This window comes from Heterodontus francisci, chromosome 17 (genome assembly GCF_036365525.1).
Source record: "Heterodontus francisci isolate sHetFra1 chromosome 17, sHetFra1.hap1, whole genome shotgun sequence".
In the NCBI taxonomy this organism is placed as follows: Eukaryota; Metazoa; Chordata; class Chondrichthyes; order Heterodontiformes; family Heterodontidae; genus Heterodontus; species Heterodontus francisci.
Window position 1 is genome coordinate 67,710,464 of NC_090387.1, and position 26,119 is coordinate 67,736,582.

General features: G+C 41.1%; 1 protein-coding gene across 1 annotated transcript in view; it reads left to right on the forward strand.

Annotated features, from left to right (window-relative positions):
- Window positions 1-778: 778 nt before the first annotated feature.
- psme3ip1 (proteasome activator subunit 3 interacting protein 1) overlaps window positions 779-26,119 on the forward strand; it is a 116,423-nt gene continuing 91,082 nt past the window's right edge. The window contains exon 1 of the mRNA XM_068049583.1: window positions 779-1,070. The gene's annotated coding sequence lies outside the window, so the exon portion shown is untranslated. The remainder of the gene's footprint in view (window positions 1,071-26,119) is intronic.

Consider the following 26,119-nt stretch of genomic DNA (forward strand, 5'->3'; position numbering starts at 1 on the left):
TGTTTGTGCCAGAGAACAGCGGCGCCCGGAACTTTTCGACAGGCAGTAGAAGCGTAGGGAAGGAGTTGTGTGTGAGACGAGAAGCGGTGTCAGAGAGGTGAGAGCGAGGGACTGTGTGGCTCCCGGGGGTGGTGTCGGAGGGTCGGGCTGGCTCCCGGGGGTGGGGTCTGGAGGGTCGGGCTGGCTCCCGGGGGTGGGTCTGGAGGGTCGGGCTGGCTCCCGGGGGTGAGGTTGGAGGGTCGGGCTGGCTCCCGGGGGTGGGGTCTGGAGGGTCGGGCTGGCTCCCGGGGGTGGGGTCTGGAGGGTCGGGCTGGCTCCCGGGGGTGGGGTCTGGAGGGTCGGGCTGGCTCCCGGGGGTGAGGTTGGAGGGTCGGGCTGGCTCCCGGGGGTGGGGTCTGGAGGGTCGGGCTGGCTCCCGGGGGTGGGGTCTGGAGGGTCGGGCTGGCTCCCGGGGGTGGGGTCTGGAGGGTCGGGCTGGCTCCTGGGGGTGAGGTTGGAGGGTCGGGCTGGCTCCCGGGGGTGGGGTCTGGAGGGTCGGGCTGGCTCCCGGGGGTGGGTCTGGAGGGTCGGGCTGGCTCCTGGGGGTGGGGTCGGAGGGTCGGGCTGGCTCCCGGGGGTGGGGTCTGGAGGGTCGGGCTGGCTCCCGGGGGTCGGTCTGGAGGGTCGGGCTGGCTCCCGGGGGTGGGTCTGGAGGGTCGGGCTGGCTCCCGGGGGTCGGTCTGGAGGGTCGGGCTGGCTCCCGGGGGTCGGTCTGGAGGGTCGGGCTGGCTCCCGAGGGTGGGGCTTTCAATGTTGTCTGGGGCCAGGTTTCTTTCCCGATTATTTTATCTCCTGCGGCCGGGACTCCCGCTATTGCCTCCGGGATCCGATCCAACTTTTCGGTTCGATGTCAGTCAGGACAGGGTTTTTTTTTCTTCATTTATTCAGGGCGCTGCGAGTTAATCCCGCCGGCTTAATATTCACCTCCAGACCGACTGTAAGATCTAGTGAGACCACAACATCAGACCAGCGCCGTTAATGTGTTCACTTCCTTGTATCCATTAGGAAACATGACCTTCATTGGACGTGAGGTTTGTCTTATTCACCCCATGAGCCTCTATTTCCCTTCCTGCTCCCCCAATATGTTCAGTACTTGCATTTATATCGCACCTTTCACCACCTCAGGACATTCCAAAACGCTTTTAATATAGTCACTATCGTAATGTGGGAAAGTTGGCAGCTAATTTGTGTACTGCAAGCAATGTGATAAATGACCAGATTATTGATGTTTTCAGTGTCGGTTCAAGGAAAAATATTGATCAGGACACTGGGAGCTCCCATTGAATAGGGGTGAGTCTAGGACAAGACAACATTACCTTAAAATCAGAGCCATTTAGGAGAGAAGTTAGGAAACATTTCTTCATGCAAAGGGTGGTAGAAGTGTAGAACTGTTCTACAAAAGCAGTAGATTGCCTACATTACAACAGTGACTACACTTCAAAAGTACTTCATTAGCTGTAAGGTGCTTTGAGTTGTCCAGTATTTGTGAAAGGTTCTGCATAAATGCAAGTCATCATCTTCTCGATGCTACCTCAATTAATGATTTCAAATCCGAGATCGGTTAGAGTTTCACAAGGGTATAAAAGGATATGGAACCAAGGCAGGTGGATGGAGTTAAAGTACAGATATCATTGATTGGCAGAACAGGCTCAAGGGGCTGAATGGCATCCCTTGCGTTCCTTGTGCCATGGGATCTTTCATGTCCACATGAAAAGGCAGAAAGGACTTCGTTCAGTACTGCACTGAGGTTGTCAACTGAGATTACGTGATCAGTTCTGGAATGGGGACTTAACTCAGAGGCAAGAGTGCCAACACTGAGCCAAGTCTGACACCAGATAGGACAAGAAAGTCTGAGGATCCTACAGATCCTTTTACATCGATCATGAAGGTAACAGTTCTTCGTACAATATTCACTGAACTCAAAGTAATGAAAACATGAATTGTTAATCATAATGGGCATTGGATTGGTGCTTCTCCTGTCGACCATTTTTAGGGGATTGAAAATAGAAAACTATATAATTGTCAAAATTCACGGTAATCAGGCAGAGTCAGCATGGTTTTGTGAAAAGGAAATCATGTTTAACCAATTTATTGGAGTTCTTTGAAGAAGTAACGTCCTGTGGATAAAGGGGAACCAGTGGATGTACTGTACATAGATTTTCAGAAGGCATTTGATAAGGTGCCTCATCAAAGGTTATTGTGGAAAATAAAAGCTCATGGTGTAGGGGGGAACATTTTGGCATGGATAGAAGTTTGGCAAGCTAACAGAAAACAGAAAGTAGGCATAAATGGGTCATTTTCTTGTTAGCAGGATGTAACGAGTGGTGTGCTACAGGGATCACTGCTGGGGACTCAACTTTTTACAATTTACATAAATGACTCGGAAGAAGGGACCACAGGTACGGTTGCTAAATTTGCTGATGACGCAAAGATAGGTAGGAAAGTAACCTGTGAAGAGGACATAAGGAGGCTACAAAGGGAGATAGATAGGTTAAGTGAATGGGCAAAGATCTGGCAAATGGAGTATAATGTGGGAAAATGTGAAATTGTCCATTTTGGCAGGAAGAATAAAAAAAATTATCTAAATGGTGAGAGATTGCAGAGTTCAGAGATGCAGAGGGATCTGGGTGTCCTAGTGCATGAATCACAACAGGTTAGTATGCAGGTACAGCAAGTAATTAGGAAAGCTAATAGAATGTTATCGTTTATTGCGAGGGAAATTGAATAGAAAAGTAGGCAGGTTATACTTCATTTATACAGGACATTGGTGAGACAATATCTGGAGTACTGTGTACAGTATTGGTCTCCTTATTTAAGGAAGGATGTAAATGCGTTGGAAGAAGTTCAGGGAAGGCTTACTAGACGAATACCTGGAATGGGCAGGTTGTCTTATGAGGAAAGGTTAGGTAGGCTAGACTTGTATCTGCTGGAGTTTAGAAGATTAAGATGCAACTTGATTGAATCATATAAGATCCTGAGGGGTCTTGATAGGCTGGATGTGTAAGGGATGTTTCCTGTTATGGGCCGAATCCTGATGCAAGCATCACGTTTCTTGGCTAATGAATTACACAATTCAACTACACTGATGAAATTGCTACTCAGACTGATTGTCAGTGCATTAGAACTCCAATATACGGTGCTATGCAAGTCTATGAAGCAGGTTGGTGGCCACAACTCCTGTTATTGAATGCTTCCAATCTCAGATGAGCAATTATTAATATATTAATTGCCAGGTTTAAATTTCAAACAAAGCTTGGCAGTTAACTGTCAGTCACCGTAAAATGGTCTCTATGGCAACACCTCTACCAATCAGAGTTCACTTGCCAACCAATCAGCACTCTCTTCTCATACAGTATAAAGTTGTTGTTTTCCCTAACATTGGTATTCTTGCAGATTGTCCTGAAGAGTGCAAGTTGAAAAGCTTTGACAAATGTCTCCATTTTCAGCAATCATGAAGTATTTGTTCTCACAAACTACTTTATTTACCTTCTACCCAAACTATACGGATATACTGTGCTGGTAGTTGATAACTCCGTGTGCAAGAGTTCGTCCTTGGGTGGTTGGTTTACCGAACGAGTTCTCTTCATGTCTTCAGGACTGACCAGGTCACTCTTCCCGACTGCAGCAACAATGTCCTTGTGGGCTGTGCCTTTATACCCCTTTCTGACCCTGGTCCCTTGGCATATAAGGTAGTGTCTCGAATTGGGTTTCAATGCCTTATCAATCCCACCTTGGGTATGCAAGACCACCTGCATGTGGTCATATCCTGTTCTCGGTGGGGGGTGGTTTTAGGTGCATACCAGCAATGGATGTGATATCTGCATCTTGATCAGGCAGGAGGAAACCATTCACACATAATCCAAGAGGCCAATAGGTCATAAGAGTGTCTGATGCTATAATAGTCTGGGGCTACCACCTTAGTGGCATGTCCTGACTAGTGTATGTGTGTCTGTGTCTCTGTGTATTTGTCTGTGTGTGTGTGTGCGTATGTGTCCTGTTCAACTGTCTTTATGTTTTAAAAGTCCTCCATGGGTCCCAGTGATGTCTTCGGTCAGAATTCTTTTCCCTTCGTCCCAATGTCCTCTGCGCTCCATGTTTTTACCATTGTTTGTCAAACTCTGCACATGAAATTACCAAGTTCCAGTTTACATCTGCAACAAACATATTTTGCAATTTGACAGAACAGTTAAAACATAAACTGAAATCCAGTAAAAAGTGCAACAAGCAAATAGCTGAATAAAACATTGCATGAAGGTTCCCCTTACAGAGTTGAGTGTGTAGTTGCTAAAGGTTAGATTTAGTTCATTCAAGAGTCACAGCCCAGATTCCCATGACTTTTGGGAAGTATTTCCAAATGCCTCCTCTTACTTCAAGGGAGGAAATTGGAGGGACTGTCACCCTAGGGCTACACCTACACCTCTATATCTACACCTCCTAGTTGTAAGTTCTGGGATGAGGCTGAATGGTAACAACTTTCTTACTACTTTTTCCTTGTCCAGACTTAATGCAATGTTGGGCATCCACATGTAGCAAATGGCAAAAAAAAACATAGAGATTTGTTCAGCTGCCTCAGTGTTTTCAGAAGTCTGAAGCTTCCCATGTCTGACTTGACTTGCACTAATTTAATTTGATGTGCAGGATAAGGATATAGTTAATAAGGATATAGCGGCACAGTGGTGCAGTGGTTAGCACCGCAGCCTCACAGCTCCAGCGACCTGGGTTCAATTCTGGGTACTGCCTGAGTGGAGTTTGCAAGTTCTCCCTGTGACTGTGTGGTTTTCCTCCGGGTGCTCCGGTTTCCTCCCACAGCCAAAAGACTTGCAGGTTGATAGGTAAGTTGGCCACTATAAATTGCCCCTAGTCTAGGTAGGTGGTAGGGGAATATAGGGACAGGTGAGGATGTGGTAGGAATATGGGATTAGTGTAGGATTAGTATAAATGGTGGTTAATGGTCGGCACAGACTCGGTGGGCCGAAGGGCCTATTTCAGTGCTGTATCTCTAAATCTAAATCGAAATCGAAAGGTATCGGTACAGTTTCGGTACTCCTGTCCATTTCAATTGCTGATTTTTATAATGGATTTTCCCCTTACAAACAGAGATTTTGTCTGAAGAGCATTTTGAGTTTTATACCCTAACACTAGATAGAAATGCTAATAGCTGCAGGTCTGTCACTGCCAATGATGTGGATCATAGGAACAGGAGTGGGCCATTTAGACCCTTGAGCCTGTTCCACCATTCAGTTAGATCATGGCTGATCTTCGACCTAACTCCATATACTCGCCTTTTCCCCATATCCCTTACTGCCTTTGGTTAACAAAAAACTATCATAATCTCAGATTTAAAAATAACAATTAATCTAGCTGTTTGCAGAACAGAGTTCCAAACATTTACCATCCTTTGTCTGCAGAAGTATTTTCTAATATCACTCCTGAAAGGCCTGTTTCTAATTTTTAGACTATGCTCCCTTAGTCTTCAACTCCCCAACCAGTGGAAATAGTTTTGCTCCATCTAGCCTGTCTGTTCTCCTTAATATATTGACAATTTTGTTCAAATCCTCTCTTAACCCTCTAAATTCCAGGGAATACATCCCTAGTTTGTGTTTCTTTCTCCTTGTAATTTAACCCTTGGAGTCCAGGTATCATTTTGCTAAATCTATGCTGCACTCCCTCCAATGCCAATAAATCCTTCCTAATGTGTGGTGCCCAGAACTGTTCAGAGTACTCCAGGTGTGGTCTAACCAGGGCTTTGTATAGCTGAAGCATGACTTCTACCCCCTTGTATTCTAGTCCTTTACATATAAAGGCCGACATTCCATTAGTCTTTTTTTTTGTACTTGTTCATAACTTCTTAACAACCTATGTACTTGGACCTCCCAAGCCTTTTTGGACTTCCACTGCTTCTGGTGTTTCACCATTTAGAAAATACCCTGTTTAATCCTTTTTAGGTCTAAAGCTGTTAACCTTACATTTTCCTACAGTTTACCACCATTTACCACAGTTTTGCTCATTCACTTAATCTGTCAATATCTCTTGGCAGATGGACTTCAATGTGGGAAAGTGTGAGGTCATCCACTTTGGTAGGAAGAATAAAAAGGCAGATTATTATTTAGATGGAGAAAGACTACAAAATACTGCAGTACAGAGGGATCTGGGTGTTGTTGTACATGAAACACAAAAAGTTAGCATGCAGGTGCAGCAAGTAATTAGGAAGGCAAATGGAATTTTGGCATTTATTGCTAGGGGGTTAGAGTTTAAAAATCGAGAAGTCTTGTTACAACTGTACAGGGTGTTAGTGAGGCCACACCTGGAGTACCACGTACAGTTTTGGTCCCCGTATTTAAGGAAGGATATACTAACATTGGAGGCAGTTCAGAAAAGGTTCACTAGGCTGATTCCTGGGATGAAGGGGTTGTCTTATCAAGAATGGCTAAACAGTTTAGGCCTTTACTCAATGGAGTTTAGAAGAATGAGAGGTGATCTTATTGAAACCTATAAGATTCTAAGGGGGCTTTGACAGGGTTAGATGTTGAGAATATGTTTCCACTGGTGGGGGAATCTCGACCTAGGGGAAATAGTTACAGAATAAGGGGTCACACATTTAAAACTGAGATGCAAAGGAATTTCTTCTCTCAGAGGGTGGTGAATCTCTGGAATTCTCTACCTCAGAGAGTTGTGGAGGCTGGGTCACTAAATGTATTCAAGGAGGAGGTAGATAGATTTTTGAAATCTCGGGGAGTTGAGGGTTATGTGGAGCAGGCCTGAAACAGGAGTTGAGGCCTGGCACAGATCAGCCATGATCTTATTGAATGGCGGGGCAGGCTTGAGGGGCTGAATGGCCTACTCCTGCTCCTATTTCTTATGTTCTTTGTAATTTTATGCTTCCATCTATACTGCTTATAGTGCCACCTATTTGGTGTCATCTGCAAATTAGGATATGTGGTTAACTACCCCATCATGTAAGTCATTAATAAATTCGGTGAATAGTTGAGGGCCCAACACAGATCTTTGTGGGACACCACTAGTCACATTTTTCCAATTAGGGTACCTACCCATTATCCCTACTCTCAAAACCAGGACAATAATTTGCCTTCAATTTCATGAATTTCAACTCTAGCTAACAGTCTGTTATGAGGGACTAAATCAGCTGTGTTCTGGAAGTCCATATAAAAAAAATCCATAGGCATTCCCTGTCCACTACTTTAGCTACCTCTTTAAAATATTCACTATGGTTTAAAGCCTGGCTACCCGACCCGACTATGTGTCGGGTTTGCGTCGGGCTGGACACTGCTTCCGGGAAGTCACGGGATCAGGCTTACCCATGATTCCCCACAACTCCAGCTGCAGGAATATCCTGCTGCTGGAACAGATAAAGGAGATTTATGTCGGGGCGGGTGCAAAAAAAATTTAAAGGGCTCGGGTCAGGTCCAGGCTGACTGTGGTTGGGTCGGACCCAGGTTGGGTTTTAATTTTATACCGAGCCAGGCTTTAATATGGTTTACCAGGCATGACCTTCCCTTTACAAATTCAAGTTGGCTCTTTTCAAGATGTTCAGCCACCCTGTCCTTAATTATTGACTCCAGTGGACTCTAGCAATTTCCCGACAACAGATGCCAGACTGTAATTCCCTGGTTACACTCTCCTTTTTTAAATAGTCGAGTGACATGTGCAATTTTCCAAAAGGAATGGTTCCCAAATTGAGAGAACTTTAGAAGATTATAGTTAAGGGATCTTCAGTGTTCTTGCCTATTTCCTTTAAAATCCTGGGATGGAAACCACCTGGTTCTGGGGATTTGTTGTTCTTTAGTGCCATTATTTTCTTCATTACTGCTATTTTGCTTACATTAATTTTGGTGAGTCCCTGTCCATGATTCACTATTAGTTTTCCTGGGATGTCTGGCATGCTAACCTCTTCCTCTACTGTAAATACCGGTGCGAAGTAATTATTTAGTATGTTTGCCATTTCTTTATTTTCATTGACAATATCACTGTTATCAGTTTTCAAGGGGCTCACATTGCTCTTGAGCAACCTCTTATTTCTAATGTAATTGTAAAAAAATATTTGTTGATTTTGATATCACTTGCAAGTTTCTTTTCATACTTCCTTTTTGTAGTTCTTACTATCTGTTTTGCTCTTCTTGTTATCTTTCCCATTTGCCAGGATCTGTGCTATTTTTTGTATTTTTGTATGCTTTTTTTAGTTTTCACCTCTTCAGTTGTCCATGGTTGTCTTTTTTGGCATGTAGAGCTCTTACCCTCAGGGGTATAAACTGGTTCTGAATTACATAAAATTTTTTTGAATCCTCCCGCTGATCTCTCATTTTACCCATTAACAAACTTTCCCAGTTTTCTTGGTCCCAGTCTCATTGTATTGAAGTGAGCCTTACCTAAATCTAGACTCACTAGCTGTTTTGTGTTACTCCCTTTCAAAAGCTAGGTTGAACTCCCTCATATTATGACAGTGTGACATGGTTGAGACACTGAGAGATTGTTTCCCCTGCTGGGGTATCTAGAACACGGGGGCACCATCTCAGAATAAGGGGCTGATCATTTAGGACTGAGATGAGAAGAAATTTCTTCGCTCAAAGGCATGTGAATCTTTGGAATTTTCTACCCTGGAGGGTTGTGGATCCTCCATTGTTGATTATGTTTAAGGCTGAGATAGACAGATTTTTGGTGTCTCAGGGAATCAAGGGCTATGGGGAGCGGGAGGGAAAGTGGAGTTGAAGCTAAAGATCAACCATGATCATATTAAATGGTGGAGCAGGCTTGAAGGACTGTATGGTCTACTGCTGCTCCTATTTATTATGTTCTTATGATCACCATCAGGTAAATGTTCATGCACTGATGAGCCATTAACTAAATCTGGTGTTATATTCCAGAATGCCAGTTGGTGAAGGATAGTACTGCAGCTAATCTTTACTCAGTCAAACATTTATTTATAGAGTGAAACGTTACAAGCGTACACCTCCTAACTCAGCTGCACCTCAGTTTCAGTGAGTGTCTCTTTATATGTGCTCAAGTGAATCCCCAATTAATGGCCTCCACCTGAATATAATTAAACATAATTAATATACAAGTAAATATCTGGCTTATTACTCTTCCTCATTATTGAATCTAACAAGCAGTTTGAGGGAATGAATTAACAAAAACATTAAAGACTATTGACTTCACTAATTTGACACAGCAGTTTGGACAGCTACATCACATAGTAATTTAGAATTTGTTTCTCATCATGACGGTTTCCTGATGTTAGATTTGAAGTACCACCAAGACAGTGTAACCTAAACATTGGTACTGTTGGAAACTAAGTTTCCACCTAAGGAATAATGTATAGAATAAGAATTTCTGCTTGCAAACCTAGTCATTATATTAATAGCACAGCTGGTCTTCTCTGCACAGGGATCTCATCTTTAGTGCCTACTAATGACTAATTTGTGATGTAGATTTAAACTTCTTCATGAAGAGAACCTGCCCTAGTAGTGGTGTTGGTCACAGCAGGTGGCTGTGTGTCTGACATTCATCATCTGGTTAAAAATGTTACTAGTTCAATGTGTAGGAGTACAGCTGTGTGCAATGTAACAGTTATTACACTGAAAATTTGCTCATTATTGTTTATTTTCTTGTATGATCCCTCCCAATAATTTTGAAAGGTATCATCCACTTTTGATTTCTAATGGTTTGATGATTACTTGACTCTGGGGATGAGCACCTCCTCAAGTGACCGTTCTTCATCTGTATGTGAACCTGTCGAGTGAGCGGCGGTCGACAGGGGATCGCAACTCAGCCCATTTCTGTTTTCATGTCCCTGAGTCACAGGTTGTAGATTCAAGCCCCACTCCATAAACGTGAGCACACAATCTCAGTTGACACTCTAGTGCAGTACTGAGTGAGTTCCGCACTGTCAGTGATGCCTTCTTTCGAATGAGATGTTAAACTGAGGCCCCGTCTCTCATCTCGGATGTACGTAAAACATCCCACAGCACTGCCCGTTGAAGATCAGGGCAGCTGTCCCAATATGATAACTAATATTTATTACATTATTAAATTATTAACATTATTAAAGCAGATTATGTGGTCATTTATCCCATTGTTGAATGTGGAACAAATTGTGTCTTATATAAAAATTGTACTGCTGGCCCAGTGGTGAGTAAGATCAGTCAGAGGGGTCAGAGATGAAGAAAAATGACACTTGACATGTCCCAATATTGTTTCCCTACATTACTACACTGACTACACTTTAGAACAGATCATTGGCTGTGATGTACTTTTTTAAAAATAATCTGTAGCAGTAATTCTAAGTTGCTCCAGTATCCATATGGAAACATAAAATCAATATGGCATGTGCCATGTTGTTCACCATTAATATAAGAAACAAACAATAGGTCAAAATAAATAAACATGAACAATAGAGCAAGAGAAAAACAAATCAATAATTAAATTATATCATTGCTGGTATCTAAGATATACTGCATTCGCTGTGGAAACTACTGGTTGCGGATGGCATCCTGTATAAAAGTGGGCACCTTTTAAGATAAAGCAGAAGCATTTGCAACAATCTTCAGCCAAAAGTCCCGAGTTGATGATCCATCTCGGCACCCTCCTGAAGTCCCCAGCATTACAGATGCCAGACTTCAGCCAATTCGATTCACTCCGCGTGATATCAAGAAACGACTGAAGGCACTTGATACTGCAAAGGCTATGGGTCCTGACAATATTCCGGCAATAGTACTGAAGAGCTATGCTCCAGAACTTGCCGCATCCCTAGCCAAGCTGTTCCAATATAGCTACAATACTGACATCTACCAGGCAATGTGGAAAATTGCCCAGGTATGTCCTATACACAAAGAGCAGGACAAGTCCAACCCGGCCAATTACCGCCTCATCAGTCTACTCTCAATCATCAGTAAAGTGATGGAAGATGTCATCAACAGTGCCATCAAGCAGCACTTGCTTAGCAATAACCTGCTCAGTGATGCTCTGTTTGGGTTCCGCCAGGGCTACTCAGCTCCTGACCTCATTACAGCCTTGGTTCAATCATGGACAAAAGAGCAGAACTCGAGGTGAGTTGAGAGTGACTGCCCTTGACATCAAGGCAGCATTTGACCGAGTATGGCATCAAGGAGCACTAGCAAAACTGGAGTCAATGGGAATCAGGGTGAAAACTCTCTGCTGGTTGTAGTCATACCTAGCACAAAGGAAGATGGCTGTGGTTGTTGGAGGTCAATCATCTGAGCTCCAGGACATCACTGCAGGAGTTCCTTAGGGTAGTGTCGTAGGCCCAGCCATCTTCAGCTGCTTCATCAATGACCTTCCTTCAATAATAAGGTCAGAAGTGGGGATGTTCGCTGATGATTGCACAATGTTCAGCACCATTCGCGACTCCTCAAATACTAAAGCAGTCCGTGTAGAAATGCAGCAAGACCTGGACAATATCCAGGCTTGGGCTGATAAGTGGCAAGTAACATTTGCGCCAGGCAATGACCATCTCCAACAAGAGAGAATCTAACCTTCTCCCCTTGACATTCAATGGCATTACCATCGCTGAATCCCTACTATCAACATCCTAGGGGCTACCATTGACCAGAAACTGAACTGGAGTAGCCATATAACTACCGTGGCTACAAGAGCAGGTCAGCGGCTAGGAATCCTGTGGCGGGTAACTCACCTGCTGACTCCCCAGGACCTGTCCACCATCTACAAGGCACGAGTCAGGAGTGTAATGGAATGCTGTCCACTTGCCTGGATGGGTGCAGCTCCAACAGCACTCAAGAAGCTCGACACCATCCAGAACAAAGCAGCCCACTTGATTGGCACACCATGCAAAACATTCACTCCCTCCACCACCGATGCACAGTGGCAGCAGTGTGTACCATCTACAAGATGCACTGCAGCAACGCACCAAGGCTCCTTAGACAGCACCTTCCAAACCCACGACCTCTACCATCTGGAAGGACAAGAGCAGCAGATGCATGGGAACATCACCATCTGCAAGTTCCCTTCCAAGTCACACACCATCCTGACTTGGAACTATATCGCCATTCCTTCACTGTCGCTGGGTCAAAATCCTGGAACTCCCTTCCTAACAGCACTATGGGTGTACCTACCTCACATGGACTGCAGCAGTTCAAGAAGGCAGCTCACCACCACCTTCTCAAGGGCAATTAGGGATGGGCAATAAATGCTGGCATAGCCAGTGATGCCCACACCCCATGAATGAAGTAAAAAAAACTGCATGCTCCCTCTCCAAGGCCACCTAGGTATGGACAATGCTGTGGAAGAGAGGCAGGGAGGCAGAGCGATCCCCCTCTCCATGGGCTGTACCCATCCTGGACCTATAATTTGCTGTTACGGCACTTTACAATTTTTTAATAATGCTTTTGAGATTGAGTTTTGGAACTGTCCATTATTCTGTTAAAAAAACATAACTAAGGGGCCTTTATTTTATATCTTTTTCCTTGACCCAAGTATTTAATTTTGAATCACTATTTTTCAAGCTGAGAATACATATGGTGCGCAGATTGGAAGTAGCTTTCTAGTATTAAGCAGTACTGTAGAGGGGAAATGGAGTGTATCTGCATTTGGGGGCATTTCTACACTTTGATAAAAATGGGGACAGTCCTGGGACTTAGTAACACTGGGTGTATTCAGAAAAGCAGGAAGCAGCATTGTTCCTTTAAAAATTCATTGTTTTCCTTCCCAAAAGATTTGTCTCTTTACTGTATTTAATCCATAAACCCCCAACACAACAGATTTTAAAAACAGCCCTTCATATTTATCTGCAGAATAAAACATCCTCTTTTCATACATCTCTGCAGGAATCCCTGTGCTCAGTTGCTTCTGTTTCACAGTTGAAAGATCAGTTTAAAGCTTCACTAAATGTCCTTTTTGGCTGTACACACATTCTAGTTTGTTACATAAAATGTTTATATCCGTTAAACAAACTTGATAACAGGCTAAAGGTTGCAGGTCCAGTGAAGGACACTTGTACCCTAATCACTGCAGATGGCGTGAACTGGGCAAAGGCTAGTTTTGGGTAATTGTGAACTTTCTTGTTTGAAGATATTGTTGGAGGTGAAGCAGGATTCTTGCAGAGAGTAAATTACACTGCTCAGAGAAATACCAGGGCTGTTTCTGTATTGTACATTGTTCTTGTATTTTTGTTTAGCAATTGTATGTAGTGCAGGAACACTTGTTTGTGATTTTCAACTGCTGTTTTCCACAGGGCTTGTGATGTACTTCTCCTGTTTGAAGAGCTGTTTCTTTAATTCATGATGAGACAGCGAGCACAGTGAACATTATTGTGTTGTAACATCGACATTCGTTATTGAATGCTCTGTCCCCTGAAAATATGGGAATGGAAATTTCAGATGGTTTTTAAACTACAAGGGGTATGCGACATTTTCACTTCTAATAATACTTGGATCCACTTTTGCGTACATAGCTTTTTAGTTTAATGTAAAATTTAAGTCTTATTGTAATCTCAGTGGGGTTAAGCCCCACCCCAGGACTTGAGCTTGTAATTTTCAGTGCAGTGCTGAGGAAGTGCTGCATTGTAGCAGGTGCCGTCTCTTGAGATATTGTCAAGGTAATTTCTGTTCGTGTGGCCGTTGAAGATTCCATGACACTATTTAAAGAGGTGCAAGAGTTCTGGTGTTCTGGGCAAATTCCTCCCTGAACCAACACCATTTAAAAGGAAACTGATCATTCATCTCTTGCATTTTGGTGGACCTGCTGTGTGCAATTGGTTGCTGAGTTTTCTTAAATAACAATAATGACTCGCTTCAATATCATTAATTGGAAATGAAGTGCTTGGAGATATAAATAGATGCAGGATAAATGCAGATTCTTTTCCTGTTCTTTTACTTCTATCCTTTAAGAGCAGAGAAGGTTAAGGGGAAATTTAATACAGGTATTCAAAATTATGAAGGGTTTCGATAGAATAAATAAGGAGAAGCTGTTTTAAAATGGATCAGGGTCAGTAACCAGACGAGACAGATTTAGGTAATTGGCAGAAGAATCAGATGCGAGTTGAGAATTTTTTTAAGCAGCGGCTTGTGATGACGGGAAGCATGATGGAAGCAGATTCTGTAGGTTTCAAAAGGGGTTGGATAAATACTTGAAGGGGAGGAATTTGCAGGGCTATGTGGAAAGAGCAGGGGAATGGTACTAATTGGATAGCTGTTTCAAAGAGCCAGCACATGTAAGATGGGCCGATGGCCTCCTTCTGTGCTGTATCATTGTATGATTCCATGATCCTGACCTGCCCAGATATTTCACACTCTTTCATTGTGTTTTTTGGAATTTCATAATTGCTTGAGATTTTAGTTTTCCCATTGCAATATTGAAGTATAAATATGTTTTCATATTTATTGCAAAGTGGCATTTCTTTGTATTAACAGTAAATATATAGGGTGTTTTACTTATTGCTCTAGATACACAGTTTTTTAGACTGAAAGAAAGAAAGACTTGCATTTATATAGCGTTTTCCTGACCTCAGGATGTCTCAAAGCACTTTACAGGTAATGAATTATTTTTGAAGTGTCGTCACTGTTATAATGTAGAAAGTATGGTAGCCAATTTGTGCACAATGAGCTCCCACTACAGCAATTTTTTTTGTGATGTTGATTGAGGGATAAATGTTTGCCAGGACACAGGGGATAACTCTCTTGCTATTGTTCAAGGCCATTTAAAACCTAAAAGCTAGCTCGGTGATAGTACTGAGGGAATGATGCACCATCGGAAGTGCCATCTTTCGGATGGGATACTGGTTATGGTAGTGAGTGGCTGAACCATGCAAACCATGATGGTTTGAAGTTTTACTTTTGGTCAGTGCTGTCAGTGGATCGCAGCTGGGGCAGCAGTAGCTAGTGCTATGATTTACCTCAATTCCCATTAGGCAGGAAGCGGAAAATCGTCCATGCTCCCTGCTTCTGACCCCCAACCTGCTGAACTACACGTGTGCAGACTGATGAGGACAGGTTAGACTCAGTTGTTGTGTTAAATACCCTGCTGAGACTTCCTTTCAGGGGTCACACTTGAATAATGGCCATTTGGGCTACATATTGAGGGCATTGGCTGCCCATGAAACCACCCCATCCCACCCCAGAAAAAAGTCAGCTACCTTCACGAGAGGAGGGGAGGAAAGCGGTACAGCGGGGAAAAAATACGAGCTAGCTTTTGGGTTTTAAATGGCCTTGAACAATAGCAGGAGAGTTATCCCCAGTGTCCTGGCAAATATTTACCCCTCAATCAATTAACAGTAATACTCAAAATGTAATTTGAAAGTTAAGTGTTAAAGAAATGGTATGTTTGACACTTAAGCATAGTCTGTTGCACGATGATGGTCAGTCAGAATTTCATGTCATTGCTTTCAATTAGAAGTTTAAAAAAATGATCCTTTATTTCAGCTGTCCAGCTGACTCTCTGGTGCCAGGCAACAAAATTAGTATAAACAGATCTTGCCCCGTGTTTTTTACACCTTGGAACAGCAAGCATCTCGGCGTCCATCATCTGCTGATAGATTGCAGAAAGTAGTGCTTCACCTATTTAAACCTTACTATAGCATCCTATCCTTCTTGATTGGTGTATCATCCACATTGGAAATACTGCAAGTTAATTCTTTCTGTTGCTGCACAATACTTGCTTTTATTGGCACAAGTGAAGCTGATTGCTTCAAGAGGGAGGGAAAACTGGAGCTGCCACAATCGCAGGCTGTCTCAGGTTTTCATAATACTGACAATGCGCTCGAACTATATCAGGTTGGATGTAGAATTTGGAGTGGTCTAGTTCATCCACCAGGTGGTGCTAGATTTTTTAGGATGTTTTGCAACACTTCACAATTTTCAAAAGTGCTGACAACTACCAACCAATTTTATATGTGGTGATCTGTGTAACCAAGAGGTGATGATGGTTAGTGAAGAGATTTGCCATTGCTTCTATTTAGCTTTCTTTTCCATTATGGCACTGCTAGTGAACTTTGTTGTCCTGTTGTGTTCTTTCGAGATCAGTTGATGTGCAATTGAAGGTCAGGAAGTGTTTAGTGTGATGGGTTCCGACCACCTTTTCTTTGTGTGAGGCAGTAAAACTGTTGGGGAAATGAAACATTTTCCCACTGTCAAAAGAGAATAGATGCAAACAATGATTAACTTGGTGTATGATGACTTTGGTGAGGTGAAAAATTGTTTTGGAAGAAATTTTAGTAGGACATATAATTCAGCTGTAATTGATCATTCTGTGATATAATTGAGACCTTGCTCCACTGTAGGAGTTCAACCTTGAACTCATTGACACTGATTTTGAAAATGTAACTTTTCACCCCCAATTTCATAAAAGCCTAAGAAAAGGTTCAGAATTTAAAAAAAGACCATTTGATCTGTTGACCTTGAGCTTCCAATACTCGTCTCACCCAGGCTAACTGCAACTTGAACTCCTGCCCATCTGTGACCAATCCCTCCCGTAACCCCAATCTCATGTTTCCTTCTAACTGATGCTGATTCCCTCCTTATCCCCATTTGCTTTGTCATTTTGCAGAAGTTCCCTGTTCCCACCTTCCTAAGTACTGTAGGCTTTCAAAGAGGTGAGGTAGATGTTGAATGTACATGTGAACAAAGATATCTGAAAGTCACACAGATGTTGAAGATGTACAAAAAAGAGAGTGAAAGAGAGATTCAGAAAGTGCAATAGAGATGAGTGAATCAAACACTGCAGAGAGCAAGCATTTGTGGCAACCATACCGACAATGTGAAAGGCATACTGTGAAAGTGACACAAAATAATTAGTGTTGTAAAGAAATGAGATGACAGTATAGAGAGAGGAATTTTTTTACTGTAAGCAGTGCCAGTGGGGATAAACTGGATTATATTTGTCTATTTCCCATGGGGTTCTACATTGGCAAGTCAAGAACAAATGTATTTTTTGCATACAGCAGGGTTAGAGGTTCGGGAACAATGGGACCAGGGTGTACAGACAGAATTCAGTCCCCATTTTAAAGTTATACATTCTGTCATTTTTAGATTTTCATTATAAATTCCTATGATCACATCTACAGTGCAAACTGCCTATGTAAACTTGCCTTGCTGTAATTACTGCCTACATAAGGGGAGGTATCATTATAGCAGGACCAGTTTACATAGCTAGCTTCCATTAAAAATATGGACCTAGGAATTTTATAATGGAAACAGTTAATAACTGTGAGTAGACATAAAATTTTTAATGTAGATTGCATGTCACACAATATAATCTTGTTAATTTGTTTGACTTAGCTTTGTTAATTTTTCTGTGTATATATTAATGCATTCTGTCCAGTGTACCTTTTTTCCATCACACTTTAGGCATTAATTCTGTAGACTTGCACATTTCTTGGTCATGCTGCAACCTTATTGGCTCAAATTTCATATTTGACAAATTGCAGATGAATAGGTGGGCAAAAAACCATCACATGCAAGGAAAATGATTCGAGAAAACAAATTAAGCATGTACAGGTAGCAAAATCTACCAATAAAGGAAAGAACAAAGGAAGCCAATCAAATTAAAAGGTACAGTCTTATCTTGTGTTTTCTGCTAAGCTGAGGACTCAGTTGTGATTGAGGTTTGTGTGGAATCCTGTGACAATTCACATATGTTTTATATGTTGATGGGCTAAAGTTTTAAATTGTTCACGAACAATGACCCACTTGTTAGCCATGTTTGGTCATTCAGGAGATATCCAGAGCGCTGGTGTTGACGAACTTTTAATCTCTGATAATTTTTGAAGAGAGGCGTTTTATAATTCAACACAGCATAAGTCAATCAAAACAGTAGAAAGATTGGGGGGTGGTGGGGGATGGTGTGGGGAAAGCAACTTCTGTTTTGGACTTTTTGGCTGAGAGACAGAGACAGAGAGAAATAATTTCTTTGTACATTGATATAACATTCCTTGAAATGCACTTGTGGAACATTTTTTGTTGTAATGCTGTGTGAGCAGAAATTGTACTGATTGTATCAATTAAATTTCATAATATGGTATGTTTTGGCTACAATAGTATTGACAGACACCAGAGAGATGAGCTTGGAACTATTATCTGTGTGCCAGGATGAGAGTTTAGATGCAAAGTCTTTTGTTCATGGATTTATTAGAGGAAATGATACTCCTCAACACACATGATAATGCAAAGGCTGCATTACAGTTGCTGAACACAGTAGCAGTGTGATCAGCACCAGGTCTTCCTAACTTGGCATGATAGAAGTCTCACCATTAAATCATGTCCTGCACTCTATGAGCTTTATCCTTGGTTTACACTAATTATCATTTGCTCATCATTCCACAGATTTGAAATAGCTGGTGAAATTCCATAGTGGGTTTCAGGCCAGAGCAAAAGCTGTCTTGTCTTCTTTCATGTACAGAAAAGGTAAACATAGCCATTAAATAGTTAGATTTACTTACCAGAAGTTCAGAACTACACAAATAACAAAACAACCATCTTAATGACGATGTCAATTATTTCAGGACGGTGTCAATTTTTATCTGATTATGCTCTTGTGAGGTGCCCTGGAATGTTTTACTACAGTAAAGGTGTTCTATATAGTAACTTTCATCTAAGGTGATGTTTCACAAGGAAAACGCATGTCGGAATTAGGAGTAATCAAAAGATTGGTTTTGAGAGGTGGAGAGATTTAGGGAGAGAATTTCAATTTACAAACAATATGCTAGCCTCTAATTAACTTAAACAATTTACGAACAGTTCCAAATGCATAGGTTCCCAAAGAAAATATTTGAAGTGTGCCCATAAAAATCACAGCCTTGCTCAAAACACTTGATGAACTATGAACAATAGCACACAGAATCTATTGATACTTCGTAAAGTTTGCAATTGGATACTAATGACTTAGTCAGCAGAAAATGGAACAATGTACTTTGCTCCTTAAAGCGTGCAAACAAAAGACACAAAATTATCAAACTAAAATTTGTCCTCAATTTCTTTGAGTGTAACAAATATGTTTTTAAACTATATTTTGTAAGATGAACCCATGAGTACATTATTCTGAGTACTGTCAGTAATTGACTTGACAGTTGAATTCTCAGGTGTTTACATCTGAGTGGTTGGGGAGGGCAAAGCTTTTTTTTAAAAGCACATTCCTAGGGAGGAGTGGTGAGATGTCTGTTGAGGATTGAATGGTGCCTATTGAAGAAGTAAATCCTAAAGTATGCTTCCATTTACAAACTACCACTGCACATTTTGAAGTTGCCCAGATATGCATGACACAGTCATGTCGATGAAACTGCGATAATTTCTTTATGATTAAAGTGTCACACACACCAGAAGTGCGATGATACAACAATCATGAACAAAATCTGAACTTATAAAAACTGACTTTTTCTTTTAAAAAGTGAACAATGCATCCAAAATGGCCACCAAAGAAAAAGGCTTGGCCTTTGTGTATTCAAACTGTCTGAGAAGAACTAAGGACACTTCTTCAAAGCTAAGAGGTGTCAATTGAACCCATCCAAAAAATTCCAGAATTGATTGTCTTCTGAAACAACGAAGGTGTGAAGTAGCCACATCCTGGGTAATTGTACGATCACCATGGGAAAGAGACCAGAGCATCTCCTACCAGGAGGTGAGAAGTAACACAGCTTGACCTTTTTAAAAAAAAAAATCAGCCTGGAGAGAAAGACTCCAGAGAAAGAGAGAGAAGTCAAAGCAACATCCAGCAACTTGTTTTCCAGCAAGCCAGAAGGCACATGCCCTGCTGTAGAATCCTACATTTACACGAGACAGCAGCAAACTAGAAGTGATCCACCATCTTCAATTGAACCTTCAATCAAGAGAGAAATCTACAATCATCCCAGGTCTGCACCCAACAAGAACTCGCTTTACAAGAGAATTCAATCGCTTTATCATGACCTTCCCTCCACACTGAAAATCACTTTCCACTTTTTCCCTCTCTGTCTCGTGCGCGTGCACAATTGTGACAATTTCGGGATAAGGCATATTGATCAATAAACAAGTGATTTTCTGTTTTTAGACCAGCAAGAAAAACTGTCGCTGTCTGTTTATTTGAAAAATAAAACACCAAGGGGTTAAACGCTAATAACAAAACACACTTGCTGCGGTCAGATGGGGAGTTGAGCAGTGGGAACCACCCACAGTTCACCACGTGGCTGGAACAAATGTCCCCTATCCCAATGTTGCTTTATTAGATTTTAATTTAAACGGCATTAGACAGGATATTGTGAACCCTGTGCTGTGCTTTCTATGGCACATTAGATGTACATTGTAATACTCTAACTGGATTTGCCATAAGCTCCTTATTCTTCTCCTAAAATGATGACTGCCTTTGTTGACAACATTTAATTTGATTGTGATATTGCCGTAATTCAGATTCTCAACCTTTATCTTGCAATTTATTTTGAGAATATCCCGAGCACCTTGACTGGAGATAGATAACATTTGCTTTTCCCCTTGTGGGGTAGAAATGTAGTTGTGTTTTTTGAAATTAACTTTATATTTATTTTGCTTGTACAAATGTCACTGAAATGCAAAATTGTTGGTTCAATTTTCAGTGCCATTACTGCACTAACCAACACCAGGGGATTTGTGAAAGCAAGAAGTGGTTTTCTGTATCTTGCATTTGGTGTGACTTCTCTTGAAGAAGTGTGTGATTATTACTGTTTTAATCACTGTCCTAAATGTAAATGTCTACATTGCTATAAATAAGACAGAGGAGAATGTAGGTTCTTATCCCTTTTACTTTGATGAAAAGGGAAGTTATCACACAGATTTGTTACTAATGATGCTTAATATCAACTTATTTTAACGGTATTTGATAGTTGGAGGCAGGTGAAATGGTTCTGGCTGATTTGAAAAATTTATAAAACATTCTTTTGAAAATCTGGGATGCTTAAGTATGCATGAGGCACAGAAGGATGATGAAAGATGAAATGTAATCAAAAATATGCAAGGATCGAAGAAAAATGGAATGAAGAACTCATTAATACATGATAGTAGCAGATGATTGAAAAAGACCTGATGTTAAAAGGTCAAATACAATCTTAGGAATTAGAAGCCATTAGTTTGACATCTGGTAAGAACAATATTGGAGTTTATTGTAAAAAAGACAGATGAACATTTAATGAGAACGAAGGATCTCATTACAAATTCAAATTGGTTTTATTAAATACAGGTCACAGCAAGCTAACTTATTGTATTAATTCAGAGTGGTAATAGAGTGGCTGGGCAAGAGTGGATGTTTTGAATTTGAATGGAACGCAGACTTGTAATTAAATTGAAATTATTTGAGATCCAGGATGATTTAGTAACTACCCTTAAACAATAAGAAACAGCCAGATGAATTGTGAATTGCACCTAATATTGAGAGGTATGCTATTGACATTGGTAGTAATAAGGGCAGATATGATTAAAAATGAAAGGCATATACCAGGGTTGTTCAACATAAGGCCCATGGGTCACAATCTGGCCTGTCAAAGGTTACCATTCGGCCCGCCAAGGATGAAAATTTCCACTGGAAATCTGCCATTGGCTTCGTCTGGCTGTCTAAACTTTGTGACTGACGATGGCTGCAGCTGCTTTACTGATATGGCGGAAATGCTTCGCAGCACATGTCATCCTTTACCAAGATGGCAGACAATCTGATCTGGTTCCTTTAGTAAGATGGTGTCTCCCAGGCTGAGCTGCTTGTCTACTGCGCTTCCTGCCCAAACTCCATTCCCAGTGTAGCCTTCCTGGCCTTGAGCTCGGGCCCAGGCCCAGCACTGACTCTGACTGTCTATGGACCTGGCCTTGGGTCCCAGGCTCTTCATCTCTGCCACAACCGAGGAGGAGCTGCCTGAGGAGGCAGCAGGGCCCAGGCCTGGACCCTGGGTGCAGGGTGATGGGGTAACCAGGAGTAGGGTGCTGGTGTAACTGGGCCCTGGGTGTTGGGAGTGGTGGTGGTGGGACAAAGAGAGGAGTGGAGTCACAGAGGGAGGGGAAGAAAGAGAGAGACAAAGACACACAGAGACAGATGGAGAGAGAGACACGCACAGAGACAGACAGAGAGAGAGATGCACACAGAGTCAGACATACACAGAGACAGAGACAGATGGAGAGAGAGCGATCAAGATCGCTTCTGCCAGATGGACATCTACCTGGAATACTCCACATCACTACATCAAGCGTGTGGGCAGACATTGTCTACTTCTGCAAGAAAAAAAATGCCTGGTATCTCACTAAATCCGTTTTCAACATAGTGATGAGAAAGCAAGTTAATAAATTAGTCTTCTCATTTAAAGATTGTTCACAAAAAATTGACATTTTTTGTTTTGATTAATAGTAAAATGTCTTTCTGAAATTTGCTCACCAGCCCCCTATGTAGGACAAAAATTATAATGTGGCCTCTCATGCGAAAAGGTTGGACACCCCTGGTATATACCATTGACATGAATCAAGTTAAAGATTTGTGTTTAATAGATGACTGAATATATGACTAATGTCATAGTATATAAATAGTTGATATAAATACAAGGAATGGTGGGCCTTGTATAAAGCTCTTGTGCCTATACCCTATTTAGAGGTTTAGGAAAGGCCATCAAAATGAGTTATAGGCATTAAATGATAGACTCATGAAGAGTGGTTAACAAAGTTAAATCTCTTACTGCAAAAATGTTTTGGGAATTAAGAATTTTTGTGAATTAATAAAGGAATTGATAAGTTGGATGTAGGCAGGTACCTTGTGCAACATTGGACTAGAACCAATAAATCATTATAAACAGACGAACCATTGAGCTCAATTAAGCATAAGGAATAGCTTAATCCTGGGAGCAGTGATTTATTGAAAATACTGCCCCTTACCTTAGTAAATGGTGACTTCATTGAGGCATTCAAATACAGTTGGATGAATTCCCAATTCAGCAAATAGCCGAAGGATATGACAGGATAGTGACAGAAATGCTCTGATTGGGTCCTGAAAATTGATCTGGACTACTGAAATAGCTGGGTGGCCATTTATTATTCTTATTAGAACTTGTTCTGTGAATAGTGTTTGAAGTATTTTGAATTTAAATGCTGAATGAACTTAAAAATCATAATGCTTTCCCTTTATTTATTTAGACTCGAAAGAAATAAATGTTTCCTAGACTTGCATACATAATCAACCAGCCCTCCTTTCTTCTTGAACCAGAGGTGGTTTTATATTTTAAAGGAACTTCATACCTTCATGATATTTTCTTTGTTACTGTAGCTTAGACTCCACAAATATAGAAAGATTATTGTAATTAAGTAGAAACAATGTCTTTAGCAATTGCAATAAATAAATATAGCTGGAGCCTGCAGCCTTTCACCCAAGATGACTCATATTGCTAACTTTTAATTCAATTATTGTTGACTGTTAATGACACTGGACATTGCTGCATTCTATTTTCATGGCTCAAATTGGAAGCTGGGAATTGATTAATAAGAGATTATACTTAGCATTCATTTAAATCAATGATAATTATGTATTTGGGCATTGGCAACTACTTATACAAACCTTTAGAAATTTGTGATGACATTTAACAAGTGGAAACACTGAAAACCATCTGGAAGAGCAGAGTGTAGGGTTGGATGGCATTTCAATTATGCAAAATTTTTATTGCAAAGCCGATTGCTAGGTTTTCGAGTGGAAGAGTGGGGTAGGTATTTGTAAACAAACACTTCATTAGCTCTGTGAATGAGAAGCTGTTGTTAGACTGCACAGCAGCTTGACTTGATTTCAAACTCATGGCCAGAAATTGAGTGATTCTCGTGATGCTTAGCCCAAAGCAGTCACCTTCACCATTTGCAGAGCATTTGATAAGATGCGTCATTGCAGAGCAGCACGTTATTTTATCACGGTTCTGGACTTGTCATTTGGCATCCCAATGTGAATTGAAAAGAATTTTCTATGCTTCCAGCAACAACCAGTGTTTGGCATCTGCTATTGCTAACAGATGTGCTGAGGGAAAAAAATGTTTTATTTGTAATTAGTGAGTTTTTAGCCTCATGGTCTGTCTGGGACAGGAAAATCTAAAAGTGAATTCACCTAGGTTACTCTTACTTATCAAGTTGCAGACATTTTGGAGTGGCATTAATGGAAGCTTATACACAGATCTGCTGCCTTTGGGGAACGATGCATATGTGAGATAACATAAAATATGGAGTAGGGAGGAACGAGACAAAAGTGGTTGCAGATACTTTCCAATATTTGAAAGTTTTTTTGAGTTTTTATTTAAGACCTTCCCTTAATGTTGATAATAGAGGAATGCATGAATGGCCATGAAATCAGTAATGACAGAAACTAGATGAATGTGAGCATTAGATCACAGCAGATAGTATATTTCAAAAATGCTTATGTTGCCATGGTTGAGCACCAAGCCAGTGGCTGGCAATCCTATAAAGGGAGGGGTTGTAAAAAGATGAAAGTGACCAAGTCAGGCTTACCATTGATCTGGACCTGTGTGCTCCAAACAGGAGATAACAGAAATAATTCTCATCTCTGAGTGGCAAAGAAAGAACTTTCATTTATATCACACTTTTCATGACCCTGAGGCATCCCAAGGCTAACAAAGTACTTTTAAGTGTTGTCTTTGTTGTAATGTAGAGAAATGCAGCAGGCAATTTGCACATAGCAAGGTCCCACAGACAGTGAGATAAATGACCAGATAATCTGTTTGTGATGTTGATTTTGGAATAAATGTTTTGCTGGAACATAGGAAAACTCCCTTTCTCTTCTTTGAGTAGTGCCATTGGATCTTTACATCTACCTGAGAGAATAGACGAAGCCTCAGTTTAAATCTCATCCAAAAGCCAGCACCACTGATAGTGCAGTGCTCCTTCAGTATTCCACTGAAGTGTCAGCCTTTGGAGTAAGGCTTGAACCTGAAAATGTTTGTAAAGCTCCCAACACTGTCGTACCATCTACTGCATATATTAGGGGAGGTTCCAGTGGTGCAGTGGCACACTGAGATATGCTGTGTATGGCACAGCACTAAATCTGAACCTCTCTTACTCTTCGGTAGTTGCTAGTGTCATTTGATGTGGAGCCAAGTATATTGCTTTACCCAACAGTGTGCTTTAATGTCACTTTTATGTCTATGAGCTCTACCTCCAGTATAGTTTTCAAATGATTCATTCAAGTAAGAAGGAGTAAAAAAGACTTTGAACAGACTGCAAAAGAAATAAGTTTGGTGATTTTGTATTTCTGATGTTATGATGAGGCTTTTCAATGCATGAGTGAAGTGGAAGCCAGAAAGTTGATAAGGGTTGTATTTGCATCTCCTAATATCTGAAATTTGACCAGTAAAGTCTGTGTGAATATATAAAGCTGTCTTAAGTCTAATTTAAATCCATCAATGTAATGTGCCATATATGTTTCTCGACCTTAATATCCGTAACAAATTAAACATTAATAAAAGTAATTGGAATTTTTGTTTTTCTCCCTGGACCCAAGTTTTAATTTTGCTTAAATGTCAGCTGATACTGCATTAACATTCATTAAGCTTTTAAATTTGTTTCAACTTTTCAGTACAGATTTCCCTGTGGATGATTTCTTCTGATAATGCAATATTTTTACATGTCAGTCTCCTTTTTTTTTTGTTTTCCTTTGGTACCAAAATGTCTTTTCAGTGTGTGAGAGCTGCCTACAGTGAGTTGCTTTCCATTCTCCCCTTTTTCCTCATCACTCCCACTGAGGAACCATTTTTCTTGGCATGTCCCTCTGACAGCAGTGTTGCCTCTCAGTTACTTTGCATATTGCTACCAATGCACTGTAGGAAAAATTGTACTTCAGCTAATATGTTTTAATTATGATAGTCTTGTGTTAGTTTTAGCTGAAGGTTATACTGCATTACAGGATCTCTGTTATACTGCGAGCTGTGATTAGCATTCTGCCCAGTGGGGGTGAATTCTGCCAGAATGTGCTTATGTGCATAAACTGAGCTGCAGTCCCCAGCTGGTAAATTTTTAATGGTTTCAGTGTCAGAGCAGGAGTGTTTGCTTTCTGAAAACATTGAAGACTCTACAGCACATTTATAACCATCTGCCTGAGTACCTTTAGGGCATCCTAAAGTATTTCACAACTAAAAAAG